The following is a 15,496-nucleotide window of genomic DNA, read 5'->3' on the forward strand; positions in this document are numbered from 1 at the left end:
TTTAAAAGACCGTCCCTTGCAAGATCCTATACGGAAGGTTATCACATTTATAAGAGATGAAGATGTCCTGTCTCTTCATAACTTCTCAGTATTACTTAAATTTTTTTTATATATATCTTCTTCTTCGAGCTTTAACTCTCATAAAGAAGATAATGTATGATAATATTGCTTCCTATTAAGAAAACTCGTCCTTAATTTTATGATCGTGAATCAAGTTTTCCTCAAGAGAAAAATATTCCTTCAGCCAATGATAATCATAACATCGGTTTTGATAATCTTCTTAATGAGTTCTCCCTAAAGATGAATCTTATTTTCATTCAAGTTATGTCCTTGGGGGTTGATCTATATATTTACTCAAAAAGAGTTGAAGATAAGTTCGTGATCACAAAATCCAGATTGCACTACAAGAAAAGTCGCTTTTAGTGGCAAAATATTGTGTCACGAAAACCAATTTCTTCGTTGCAAAAAGAATTCAGCGGCGCAAAAAATATCATCACCTATAATGAGTCGTTGAAAGTGTTCTGTGACGTCCTTAAAAAACAGTCACCGAATTTTTTTAATTAGCGACATAAGCCTTTTTGCCACCAAAACTATCTTTTCGTGAGCAAATAAAATTGACACTGTTCACTAATTTTGTGATAAAAAATTTCGTCACTCTAGGTTTTTTTGGTGAGGAAAATACTTTACCACTTAAAATAGTTTTAGCACCAAAATTTGTTTCCCTCAGAATACATTTTTAGTAAGGATACAAATTCGTCACATAAAATAGTTTTAGCCGCGAAATTTTTTCGTCTCAAAATAAAAGTATAATGACCAATTAGGATTGTCTCTGTATAATTATTCCACCAACGAATAACATCGTCTCCGATACAACTCTACCTAAATAATAATATTAATTAAATAAAAAATAATTAACCATTAAAATAAATTATTGAAACAATATCCAAACTGAAAAACACCGAATAAATATACTCTACTAATAAATAAATAAACACTGCCACCACTAACAATGTAATACCAAGACTATAGCCCGAGTCTACACCAGATTTTGTTGTTCCCGGATCATGTTTAGTGTGAACTTTTCATTATCTTCTTTCAATTTTTTGATAGCCTCATTTTGTGCGCCTATTTGGTCATCTCGAGCTTGTATCATTCTTGAAGTGCTTCACTATTAGAATCAGGATTCAGGAGTGGTTGTAGCACGTCATCGTCGCCTTCGCTTTCTCTTCAAACATCAGCATATACTTCTGACTCAGTGGGTTGTTTAGCTCCCGTCTTTATTGCCTTGCTGCAATAGCTCGTTAATCTTGTGCTGTATAGATATAGATGTTCACCAGAATGTGAAACTGGTAGGTAATTCAATTCCAATGATATCATATATTAACTAAGAAAAGACAACATATATTGATTGGATGGGTTTCTGAATCATATTGGTTTAGACACACACAACACACGAACATTAATTCGTCTACTTACCCATCCAATGCGAGCTTCATCAGAAATCAAAACAACTGCACATATTCCGTCAGTGATATATGTATGGTTGTCGTTTGAATCTCAACTTCCCCCGACCAGTTGAACGTTAGATTAACTCTACGAAAAAAAGCATGTCTAAGGAACTGAGAAAGGCATAGGACCGAACTCACATGAAGCGTAAATTTTAAAAATAACAATTGCCATGAGTAACATGAGAAATAATTACCTAAAAGCAGAACCAAGCTTGAGTACAAATAATACTAGAGGGGGAACCGTCAAAGGTAGCTTTTGTGCCCTTCAGTCATCATATGCTTCTCCAGAATGCATATATGATCTGAAACCCATCACTCAATAAAGTTATCATAAGCGAATGAAAAAAAAATGAAGTACGATCATGTGTATCTCAGAATTGTAGGTGGTATACCAAATATTTGGCCCTGAATTGTACAGATGTTGTGATTCTTAAATATTTTGAAGTTATACAAGAAAAACATACTAAGTCTCTTGACCGAACATCTATGCTATGCATCTAAGTCACAAGGTTAGCAGTACCTTCCCAATGACATGTCCACCTGCTTCGTGTCCTTGGACAATAATTCCATCTACACCAGAACTAATGGCTTTCTCGGCATCTTTTACACTTCCAATATGTTATTAAAAGCATATGTGCACGGTAATGAGACACCAAACGAAAAAATACCGATTGCTAAGAGTTTATCCAAGTACCTGTTTCTCTCTCAAGGAAAGATCAATTTCAGTTCTCAGAAATGTACTTCAAACACTACAAATAGGAAAATGTTATAAAACTCACTTGGTGAACCACCTTGACCCCTGCTTTGTGAGCTTCATCTACAATCCCCTTTGAGAATTCACCCAATAAACTTGAAGTAATGCAACTTTTTCATCAATTCCAAATGGTTTGTCAGTTAAGGTTCTTGTCTTTCTTATCAGTTCCCTAACGTAATCCGGACACTCCTATCACAAGTAAATAGGAGACGATCAATAACATCCTAATGCAAAAACTAAATACAAAATTAAATACCATTACTGTGATTGGTTTGATTTTGAAATCCAGCAACGGGTATGCTGCAGGGACCTAGATGAGAAAGTATTATGTAATTCCCAAACAGTGATTGGATTGCCACTTACCTTACTATGAATTTGAGGTTTTTCTGGTTCGTTAGAATTTCAAGACAATAATCGGATTCTTACGAAATCAAAATGAGGAAATAGAAAATGAGACAAAATATAGGAATCAAAACCCTAACTAGACATTAAAAACCTAACGAGGAAATCGACAGAAGATGATACGAAATATATAAATCAAAACCTAATTAGAGGTCAATACAGATAAAAATTAAAGATCTCACAAAATTTGTAGAAAACTTGAACATGTTAAAGCATCTAATAAAGGTGTTGCATCATCTGTAGATTTAGGATTTGTTATTGGTATTGTTGTACTGAAACTCTCCCTCTTCTTTTGCTTTGAGTAGTTGGGATTGCATCGAATCGAGGGCGTTGAGAACGAGGTGTTGCGATTAAAATGATGTGTTTGTGTTCGCGATTGGGCTTGAAGTTGGTCGATTGGTGAAGACAGATCTTCAATCTGCTGCTGGGAGAAGAATCAGAAGAGAGACAGTGTTGATATTGAGGGAGTGATAAAAGATGGGTTTTGTTTGATAAGAGTGATGGAAGGAGAGCCGGAGAAAGACAAATATATGCGAGACGAGAGAGGGGAAAAGTGAAGTGAGAGAAGAAAAAAAGGTTTTGATGAAAGTTATCGACGACGATCTCCCCGTGTAATGGTGTAGTCATACCGATTATGGAAGTGGATATTTGTATTGGAGTACTTGTACGGATCAAGTAAGTGTAGGTGTGAGAAGCATGAGGTTCAATGAGATCGTACGAATTCATGAATCACATTTTCTCTTGAAATCGACTTGATCAAGTAAGTGTAAGCGTATTTACGCATCTCAAAGTCGGGTGAACTTTACATGGAGTCGATAGATAAATTTTAAAAATTTGTCCGATGAGAATGAACACAATGAACCTTTATCGACTTTCTACTCAATGAATCCGACATATGTATACATACAATTATAGCCGAAAATAACTTATGAAATTGTAAGACCAAAAATTAATGCGAAAAAAGAATATTAATCAAAATAATGATAAAGAATCCGACAAATGAAAACAAGTCCAAATAATGAAAAGAAATCCAATAACTGTTATCTATGTTTTTGGATTGAGATAACGTCTAGTCTAGACGATAAAAAAATTTGAATAATAAGAAATTGAGTTCGAAAATTATATAAAGGCAAAATAATGAACTCTTCATCGATGAAAACGACTTAACTTGGCAATTAAAGAAAGCCTTGACATTCATCCATGTATAAGGGGATCTTCTGCGGCTCTATAGTTCATCTCTTATTCTCGGAATAGTAGTTGTGTATAGGTCTGAGTCCTTTGGTACTTGCTTCTTTTTATCAACATAGGATGGGGATTAAAGACTCCTCGGAGGGATCAAAAAAGACAAGTAATTTTTTCTTTATAGTTACACATATTCTTTAAGGAGCACCTTAACTCGATTGAATCTGAAGTATAAAGCTCTTTAAAGTATTTTAGTACATATGAATTAGAATAGTTAACCTTGGAATAATACTAATCTAGTTGAGCTTAAAGAAAGTCTTGATATATGAGTTATACACCAAATATACGGTCTAAAAGCGTTAATTCATTGAGCTTAATTAGTCAAATCCACAAAAATGGTAGGACCAAGTGTCCTTAGGGATTCACCATTAACTTGGGATACCTATGACTAGGTTAGTATCTATTTTTGTAGGGAAAATTTGTATACTCAGGACAATTGTACCGAATTTTCCGTCAACATTAGTAGACCACACTTACCTTAACTGATTATTGATAAACTCAATCCAATTAAACACATTTACTCAATTTCATTAAAATTTCTATATAATGCTCAATATAACTGACTAGAAGGTTGATTCCATCTGATGCATTTCAATCGTTTTCATCTATAAATTATCTCATCGTCCCAACCAAACTTCACCTATTTTAATTTCTGGAGTCTTTGCGCTAGTAGGATTTTTTTTTTATCTATGTTGGTTTCTTTTCATTCTTTTCCCCGTATATGATGTAAACAAATGATGACTTGTATTTTTTCCTTTATGATTTTTTCTAATTTATAAGTTATTACATGATAAAAATACATTGTTACCAAAAACTTATTCTTTAACAACTGTTTTTTCTTTTGTCACCATAAAGAATTCTTTGTGACGACATTTTCGTAATCACTGAAATTATGAACTGCGATGAAATTATAGTGTCACTAAAAACGACTAAAGCGACAAAATTTACTTCGTTGCAAATGCTTTTTCTTGTGACAATTAGACGTTGTTACCTTATAATTATTAGCAACAAAAAAAACTGATGGTCACTAAAATTAAATATAGCGTCAAACTTTTAGTTTCGTTACTATAAAATTAGTTAGTGACAAATTAATTTGGTCAGCATAAACTTTTTTTTAGCAACGAAAGTTATAGATTATTACTAAAAATATTTTTTGTCGATTTTTTAGCATTGTCACAATAGAATTAAATAGTGACACAAATATATTATCTCAAAAAACTTATCAATGACTGAACATTATTTTTTCTCTAAATGTAGTCACTAAAAACTTATGAGTGACGAAACATGAGATCCGTCACAGAAAACCTAACAACAGTGACCACAATTTATTTTGTCACAATAACAAAGCTTTAGGGGCGAACTTTTCTTTATCGCAAAAACTTTTGTCACTAAAGCCACCTTTTCTTGTAGTGTTGGGAGCTATTTAGATGACTCAGATGATCCATTATAAATCTAGTAACCCTTATAAAGGGTTGGCAAATTGAGTAATAGTTACCATAATTAGGAATTAATTCATACAAAAAAATAACTATTCAAAGTGTGACATCATTGGTTGTACATATCTAACACGCTTTATACTAAACCAATATTACAATTATTTCGACTCAAAGTTGGATGTATACAAAAATGAACCCCATATTAAAGCCTAGTTTGGTATTGTTGTGAGTTTTACAAAAGTGCTTTTCTGTTGTGCTGTGTTGTGCGGTGAAAATAAAGCCGCATGATGTTTGGTAAACCATAATATAAAAAGCGCTGTGAAATTAACAAACTGTAAATTCTGTTTGGTAAATTGGTATTTCAAAGTGCTGGTGATGTAGCTAATGACGAAAATAGACATGTTTTTATAAATACACCGTAATTATAATAAATTATATTTAAATTTTAATATATTTAATAAAATATAAGTAATATTAGCACGACAACCTGTTCAAATTAAGTAGTAGTGCGCTGTTGGAGCTTAGCTTGTTAGGCTTCCAACTAGTTAATGTAATACTTCAATAATAGTAATATTTGTTTTATTTATTATTATAAATTTATTAATACTTTTTATTTATTGTTATTTTTATCATTTAATAAAAAAATTATGATTATGGTTTGCTTAAAAAATATTATTAATAATATTGTAATTTCTTTCCTAAACAATTTATTATTATTATTGTAATTAATTTTTATTATTTCAAAATAAAAAATAAAAGTTAGAAGAACAAAATAGAAGTTAGAGAAATAGTGATAATTGTACAATATTCTAGGATATAATTTGTCTTTATAAAAAAAATACAAGGTTAAAATAGAGAATTAATTAAATCAAATTATGTGGGTCCACTGCTTCTACTTTTCCATCTTTTAAAAGCTAGTGGTGAGTACCTTTTAAAAGCAGGCCTAAAATGGAAATGCTTCTCTCCAAAAGGACTTTGAAATTTTTTTACCAAACATATTTTTTAGTGAAAGTTTGTTACAAAGTGCTTTTGATAAAATAAAAGAAATCCCAAACGGGGCTTAACTCTTTGTCATTTTTATTAGCAACACATTTACACATACCTAACAAAATGATTCATTTTGAAATTATGAAAAAGCAAAATATAATTTAAATTTCATAAAATATTTTGTTTGGAACCGATTAATAGTTTTAGAACCCTAGAATAACCTCAACCCAGAACCAATACTGTGGGAACGAGAACATACAAACCAATTAATTGTTTTAGTACCACAAAATAGCCTCAACCTCACAAACAATGACATGTTAACCAGATCATGACTTTAGTTATTTCTTCAATCTCGTTTTAAATATGGACTCTGGATAATAAATTATATCGGCCTTGCCATCGGAAACTTATGTATATACATGTGTAGATCAATTTGATCATGCCATCATGAAAACTCAAAATTCTTTTGTTATCAAATCTAGTATTCCATGGTATGAAACACAATCAAATTCGTGTTTCAGAAAATTATGAATGACTCGAAACCTACCAATTTTCTTCACTTACTTTTATTTCCTCATTCCCGTTCTAAAAATGGATTCCCAATAGGGAATTAGATTAACCTTGTTATCCAAAGCCTACTACTTGGTGTTGACATGTGTAGAAATTTCATCATGACGACTCAAGTTCTTTTTGTTATTGATTCAAATATTCCATAATATGTAACACAATCAAATTCGATGAATTTCACACTATGTAATGGGTAAAAGAAATCTGAAATGAGTACAAAGAAAGTTTTTTTTTCTTTTTTTTAGTTAATCAAGATTATAATATGACATAACATAAACCAAGAAACATCACTCCCCAACAGTGTGGCTTAACATAAACAACAAACCAAGGAAACTAGCTATAGTAACATCGAAATGACTAACATGAAGGTAAAATAACAAAAGGAAAAGAAACCTAAGTTCTCCATCAAAAGGGAATAAAGTCTCCATGCTCTTCTTAATCACAAAAAAGGGTCTCAGTTCATCTCAGCAACATTACCAAACAATGGGTACAGTGCCATGGCAATGCCCATATCAGTAGTGCATGGATCCTTAATAATCTGAAAATTAAGAGAATTAAGATGGTCAGATTACTAATCTGAGTGAAAAACATGAGCAAAAGGAAAGGGGAAAAAAGTAAAGAAGACTATAAAAAACTAAGGAAATTAAAATTCTTACATTGAATTTGATCTTCTGAAACATAGCCAATAATCCAGTGCACTCGTCTGGAACGATTTCAAAAAAAAAAAAAAGACAACACCTGAAACATCAAAGGAGAAGTGGCTATCGTTGAATCACGGTATTATCTAGATAGACAATCTATGGAAAGAAATACAAGTACATGTCTGTATATTTTCTTACCCTTTGGTCGAGCTAAATCCAATTCTCTTTTAATCATTCGAGTTGCAACCTTGTGACAAAGGAAATCTTTAGGAACAACCAAATATGAGATAGCACAATATATAATATCATCTTCTAGGTTGGGAACTCCAAATGGATTTTCATATACAAAGTGAGATTCAAGAAGACAAATAAAAACATCACGATTTTCTCATCTTCTATGAAAACAAGACACGACTTGTAGCTTTCAAAACCAATTTTTTTGGATTTGATGCTTATTCTAATTTTATAATACTCGTCCCTCACGATCAATTGAGACTTCCTATTTCCAACCTATATCCGTACTCTAATAATAGGAAACCGCTTTCATAGATGTTGATGCAATATTCTCGTTCTGATGGGTTGCCTCTCTCACAACAAACTCTCACCTTATTCGTAATATCATCAAAGTCTAATTTTCAAGATGATCGAAACATACATGACTTGCGTCACTAGGTAAAGAAAAACATAGTCTAAGCGAAACGCTTACCAACACTCATTTCGAGATATAGATAGGCGAGATATACTCGGCTCGAAATACCAAAAGTGTATGATCTAAGTCTATATATATAGCATACGACTTTTGTCTCAAGAATTAGGAGATAGAATAGATATACTTTTGAGTGACAGATAAGTTCAAGTCTTCACAAACCTTTTTGTCGAGAAGTTCCACCGGTTTCTTGAGTATTTCTTCTTCTTGTCTGATGAATCGCCATGAAGTCCTTGAGCTCGACTACACTTTCTATCCTAGTCCGAGACTTAGCTATAATAGACTAGAAATCAAGACTTAGAGTTTTGATCACTAACATTGACAAACATGCTTGAGATAGCAACGCATGCAAGGTTGATCGAGCTATGCTCTAACAGAAATAGTTCATTTCTTTTTTATAAAGCTTCTCTTATTCAAGAATATAAGTATCAAAAAAATTAGCTTACGATCAGAGATGATCCAAGATCGACAAGGTCTATGTATGAACTTGATCATATGGTCTATTATACGATAAAAATAAATAAAAAAAAAACAAAAAATCCTCGATAATTATGTAACAACAAAAAACAAGAATCTTTTGTTTTCGAACAAAAGGAACAATAGTATGATAAAGAAATCTCAAAAAACCCAAGGTTACATTGCAATCATACTCGATTTTCTTTTTCAAGAACCCATGTTGAATTATAGATCGTAATTAATTTTAGTTTATGAAAATTATAAATAATTAAAAAAAAATTACAAATTAAAAGTAGTATATATGTATATGACACATAAAATATAAATCAACAAAGTAATAAGTGTCTTGATGCATTTGATCTTAGCATAATACCTTAAAAGTTTCTAACTTCAAATCCAAGATAACAAAAATAATTAAATAAAAAAAAAAGATCATTTTGATAATCGAAAATCTTAATTATAAGATTCTCAATATTTCAGTTTGGGATCACCTTGAGTATCAAGGAATACCTTTGAACAATAAACGATAAAAATTATATTCATGTTCAAATTATGCCGACATATAGAAATTTCCTATTTAGAAAACCCTAATTCCAAACTCACACAAAACCTTAAAGTAATATGTGAATGTAGAGATTAGTTTTGCTCTTGGTACCAGTTCTACCATGACTCCTAACATAGGTTAAGATCGGTTCTAAAAAGTCTCCAAATATAGGTACGGATCAGTTCTACCATGACTCCCAACAAAAGATAATATCGATTCCACCATGTATCCCAATATAGGTAGGGATACATTCTACCAAGACTCTCAACATAAGTCAAGATCGGTTCTACCGTATATCTCAAACTAGGTAAAGATCGGTTCTACTATAAATCTCAACATAAGTCGAGGTCGATTCTACCAAAGTTCTTACTTGTGTTTGAATTGGTCATTCAATAGATCTTCATTAAAAACCAGACCAAAATACATATTGATTTTTTTTTCGATTACGAAAACAAGTTTCCAATATGTAATTCCTTTAAACTTATGTAATTAAACATAGTTTCATACAATCAAATCACACATATATCCAATACAACATCAAGTAACAAGTTACATAGATTATGTCGATGTCGCATTTACGAAGTTCAAAAGATAAACGTTATACTTCAAAATAAAATATTCTTCTTTGACACTTTGATCATAATAAAATTGATAAAGCGGGGGTACAACAACCACACCTAATATTTCTCTTAGCAATCTGTAAGGACTAACTCCAATATACTTTCAAGAGAATCAATTAGACTCAATCTTAATAAAGTATATCAAAGAGTTATATCTCTCTTTCTCGATTAAATTCTTACTCAAGCAAATAGAAATATGTGAGTCTAATTGAATACAAGAGAAATCACTTGAACGGTACCAAAGACTAATGTTCAAGGATCAATCAATTTCAATCAATAACCAAAGGCCGGATTTCCAACTGATTGATTCAAACGCACAACCTGTGATATTTCTATTATATAAAAAAATATAATGCGGAAAAGAAATAACACATACATCAGAAGTTTTGTTTACGAGGAAGCCGCAAATGCAGAAAAACCTTGGGTCCTAGTCCAGATTGAACAAACACTGTATTAAGCTGCTACAGACACTAGCCTACTACAAACTAACTTTGATCTGAACTATAGTTTAACCCCAATCAATCTCACACTAATCCAAGGTACAGTTGCACTCCTTACGTCTCTGATCCTAGCAGGTTAATACACAATTGATTCCCTTAGCTGATCTCACCCACAACTAAGAGTTGATATGACCCAAAGTCAAAGACTTTAATAAACAAATATGTATCACAAAGAAAAGCATACGGTAATAGATATATCTGTCTCCCACATAAATACCTCAGAGTTTTGTTCCGTCTTTTGATAAATCAAGGTGAACATGAACCAATTGATAACCCAGACTTATATTCCCGATGAACATCCTAGTATTATCAATCACCTCACAATAATATTAATCGACGCGACAAAAGAAGATATTGCAGAATCACAAACGATGACACTGTTAGAGCATAGCTCGGTCAACCTCGCATGCGTTGCTATATCAAGCATGTTTGTCAATGTTAGTGATCAAAACTATAAGTCTTGATTTCTAGTCTATTATAGCTAAGTCTCGGAATAGGTTAGAAGGTGTATTTGAGCTCAAGGACTTCATGGCGATTCATCATACAAGAAGAAGAACTATTCAAGAAACCGGTGGAACTTCTCGACAAAAAGGTATGTGAAGACTCGAACTTATCTATCACTCAAAAGTCCAAATGTTTGTACCCAGAAATATTTCCAGGCACTAAACACGATGATTTTTGTGTAGCTGATGAAAACATTGCTAATAACAAGAAAGAATCAGAAATGACAGACACACGAGTTTAACGTGGTTCAGCATGGTTTGCATACGTCCACGGTCGAATACCCTTGGGGAGTAATATTTTATTGATATTCGTATTACAGTGTATCTTTTTCTCCCTCCTCTATCTCATTTCTGCTCCTCACTATTTATACAATTGTGTACATAATTTCAATATAAGTTAAATGGCATTAACTGCTCATTTATGCCTCCCTCTTCAATTATGCATGAAACTGCTGGAATTATTATTGCATGTATGAAACTGCTGGAATGAATACTGCATGGCTCCATCTTAAATTCTGCATGACATGCTGGAATTATTATTGCATGTATGAAACTGCTGGAATAAATACTGCATGGCTCCATCTTAAATTCTGCATGACATGCTGGAATTAACTCTGCATGCCTCCATCTTCAGTTCTGCATGAAACTGTTTGCATGCTTCTTTGAATAAATTCTGCATGAATGATGGCTGACAGTATTGGTGGACACTGGCTGGAAGAATAGCTGACTGCATGGGTAGAGACTGGCTGGCAGCACATCTGGCAGCATGGCTAGAAACTGGATGGAAGTGAGGAAGAGAACTTGGCTGGGAATTGGCTGGCATTACAGTTAGCAACATGACTGAAAATTGGCTAGAGGTGCGACACGTAACCTGACTTTGACAGTTGACCAAATGTTTGACTTTGACCGTTGACCGAGAGTAGACTTTGACCATTGACTGGTCATTGTAATATTGGCCAGGATGGTGGGCCGCTTCGGTTGACCGGTTAGAGGGTTCGGATGTGGGCCAAAAGATGATTCAAGTACCAATTTGGCCTATTATGTGGCATTTTTACTTATGGTACAAACATCGGCCCCTTTTAACCTCCAACTTGTTAGGGGTTAAGATAATTTCGTTTTCTTTAGTCAATGACAAAACTCGCCCCCATGCGTGGATTATTTCTGATAAAGTGATTGTAAACCTTCTCTTGCTGTTTATGGAACTCAAGACTCCCCCAAGAGTAAATTCCTATTGTTGAAGCGTAAAGAAAAATGCCTTCGTTGATTGTGGAAATTTTAATCAAGTCGCCCCCAAGTGAGGCTATTGAGTTTGGAAGATCGGCGGGAAACATATGAGTATGAACCATTGTTGTATGTACAGACAAGACTTATGGATGATCTGGTCTGCAACGGAAGCGTGATGCCGGAGCGGAGTGGTGTTGAAAGTGAGCTGTAATTGTTGATATAAAATTGAGCTGTGGTAGTTGCGTAGAACTTGACTATTAACTGTTGTTTGGAAAAGATGAGCTATATTTGACGTCACTCGGTTGGAATTTGTATGAGCTGCTGGTATTAAGATGTTGTCTATTAAGGACTGAGCCACGGTAGTTGCGAGAGAAAGGGTCTGACCCTTCAATAGTTGAGATGGTAACATACTTTGTGTGTTGTTGGACTTCCAATGGTCTTGGTTGTGCCACTGGATGTGACGTCGATCTTTATAAATCTTCAATATTTATATGAATCAGGGTAGCAGCAGCGATGTCGACTTGAACAAAATAGTTGTTGGAGAACTGGATTGCAGTGATTAAGCAAAAGTGGACTGCGACAAACACAAAAAAATCGTCCTCTGCAGTAATGAGTAAACTGGGTGGTACCAGTATTGAGTAAAGCTGGTCTGTAGCAGCTGTGATAAGTTGGTCTGCAGCAGCTGTGGTAAGTTGGACTGCAACAGCTGGACAACAGGAACTCCGAGCTGAGCTGTACTGCAGCAGCTTTGATCAGCTAGACTGCAACAACGACGAGCAAAGCTGCACCGCAGCAGCTGCGATCAGCTGGACTGCAACAGCAGCAACGAGCAGAGCCGTACTGCAGCAGCTGCGTTCAGCTGGACTGCAGCAGCGGCGAGCAAAGCTGGACTGCAGCAGCGGCGAGCAAAGCTGCACTGCAGCAGCAGCAACGAGCAGAGCTGTACTTCAGCAGTTGCGTTCCGCTGGACTGCAACAACGACGAGCAAAGCTGCACTGCAGCAGCTGCGATCAGCTGGACTGCAGTAGCAGCAACGAGCAGAGTTGTACTGCAGCAGCTGCGTTCAGCTGGACTGCAACAACGACGAGCAAAGATGCACTGCAGCAGCTGCGATTAGCTGGACTGCAGTAGCAACAACGAGCAGAGCTGTAATGCAGCAGCTGTGTTAAGCTGGACTGCAACAACGACGAGCAAAGTTCAATTGTAGCAGCTGCGATCAGCTGGACTGCAGGAACTGCGAACATAGATGGACAGCAGCAACTTCGAACAGCTGGATTGCAACAGCAACGAGCAAAATTCCACTGCAGCTGTTGCGATCAGCTGGACTGCAGGAACTGCGAACATAGCTGGACAGCAGCAGCTTCGATCATCTGGACTGCAGCAGCTGCGATCAGCTGGATTGCAGGAACTGCGAACATAGCTGGACAGCAGAAGCTTCGACCAGATGGATTGCAGCAGCAACGAGCAAAGTTCCACTGCAACAGCTGTGATCAGCTGGACTGCAGGAACTGCGAACATAGCTGGACTACATCCGCTGCGGTCAGCTGTACTGCAGGAACTGCGAACATTGCTGGACTGCATCAGATGCGATCAGCTGAAATGCAACAACGACGAGCAAGACTACACCACAGCAACTATGGTTACCTGGACTGCAGCAGCTGCTAAGGGTTTGGAAAATAGTTCGATAAACCTGAGTGTAACAGTTAAAAATAATACCAGACTGCATCAGTTGCGTCCAACTGAGTGCAGGATGGATGGGAAAAACTAGACTGCATCAGTTGCATCCAACTGAGTGCAGCAGTTTCTTAGGAACTGGATTACAGTAGTTCGATCAACTTAGTTGTAGCAGTTTAACATTACTGATTGCAATAATTGCGTCAAAATATTAGAAAATATTAGGGTGCATGCTCGCCCCCTCTTAATCCTATAACTCGTTGGAGGATTAAGAAGTTTGGGTTACCTAAAATTTCGATTTTCAGAACCTGAATTCCGCATTGAAATTAGGTGCTATGTAACTCTCCCCCAAGTGTATGGTTTTTCATCTTTGGACTTGAATATGCTACGGATCGAACATCCTGGCAGCTATCTTAGCGATCTTTTCAATAAGTCAGTCTTGGTGACCTCTGACTCTGAAGCTGGACTACAGCAGTTGCAATCAACTGGACTGCAGTATCTGTGATAAACTGGGATACATCAGTTGCGATCAACTGGACTGCAGTATTTGTGTTAAACTGGACTGCAACAGCTGTGATCAGCTGGACTGCAGTGAATGAAATAAAAACTGGACCCAGCAATATTGCGGATCGAGTATCCAGTAACAATTTTGACGATGGTAATTGCTTTGCAATGATGCACTTTCAGTGGTTTCAGAAGGTAATTGCTTCAGCAAATTTTGAATTGCGAATCTGTACTGCAGCAATTGCGATCAACTGGACTGCAGTAATTGCGGTAAAACTGGGCTGCAGCGGTTACGATCAACTGGACTGCAGTTTCTGCGATTATATGGTCAGCAGCAGCCGAGATCTGCTGGACTGCGACTATTACGATCAAACTGGGTTGCAGCAGTTGCGATCAACTGGACTGCAACAGTGATTTTTCAAGACGTTCAAACTGCTTTTTGAAGGAGACGATTTTGAAGTATTTTTTTTAACAACTTTTCTCAATGGGAAAACACGATTTCTTTTTCTCGTAATCCCCTTGGTCGGCGCCAAATGTTTGTACCCAGAAATATTTCCAGGCACTAAACACGATGATTTTGGTGTAGCTTATGAAAACAGGGCTAATAACAAGAAAGAATCAGAAATGACAGACACACGGGTTTAACGTGGTTCGGCATGATTTGCCTACGTCCACGGTCGAATCCCCTTGGGGAGTAATATTTTATTTATATTTGTATTACAATGTATCTTTTTCTCCCTCCTCTATCTCATTTCTGCTCCTCACTATTTATACAATTGTGTACATAATTTCAATATAAGTTAATGGCATTAACTGCTCATTTATGCCTCCCTCTTCAGTTCTGCATGAAACTGCTGGAATTATTATTGCATGTATGAAACTGCTGGAATGAATACTGCACGGGTCCATCTTAAGTTCTGCATGACATGCTGGAATTATTATTGCATGTATGAAACTGCTGGAATAAATACTGCATGGCTCCATCTTAAATTCTGCATGACATGCTGGAATTAACTCTGCATGCCTCCATCTTCAATTCTGCATGAAACTATTTGCATGCTTCTTTGAATAAATTCTGCATGAATGATGACTGGAAGTATTGGTGGACATTGGCTGGCAGAATAGCTGACTGCATGGGTAGAGACTGGCTGGCAGCACATCTGGCAGCATGGCTAGAAACTGGATGGAAGTGAGGCAGAGAACTTGGCTGGGAATTGGTTGGCATTAC

At 35.6% G+C, this 15,496-nt stretch overlaps 1 long non-coding RNA gene across 1 annotated transcript; it reads right to left on the reverse strand.

The window, feature by feature from the left end:
- Positions 1-854: 854 nt before the first annotated feature.
- Positions 855-2,819, reverse strand: LOC113329314. Its single transcript, XR_003349827.1, has 5 exons — positions 2,288-2,819; positions 2,029-2,202; positions 1,703-1,810; positions 1,477-1,593; positions 855-1,312 (listed from the first exon to the last, which is right to left on the reverse strand). It is a non-coding gene; the product is annotated as an uncharacterized LOC113329314 (long non-coding RNA).
- Between the last annotated feature and the right edge of the window lie 12,677 nt (positions 2,820-15,496).

This window comes from Papaver somniferum, chromosome 1, assembly GCF_003573695.1.
Source record: "Papaver somniferum cultivar HN1 chromosome 1, ASM357369v1, whole genome shotgun sequence".
NCBI lineage: Eukaryota > Viridiplantae > Streptophyta > Magnoliopsida > Ranunculales > Papaveraceae > Papaver > Papaver somniferum.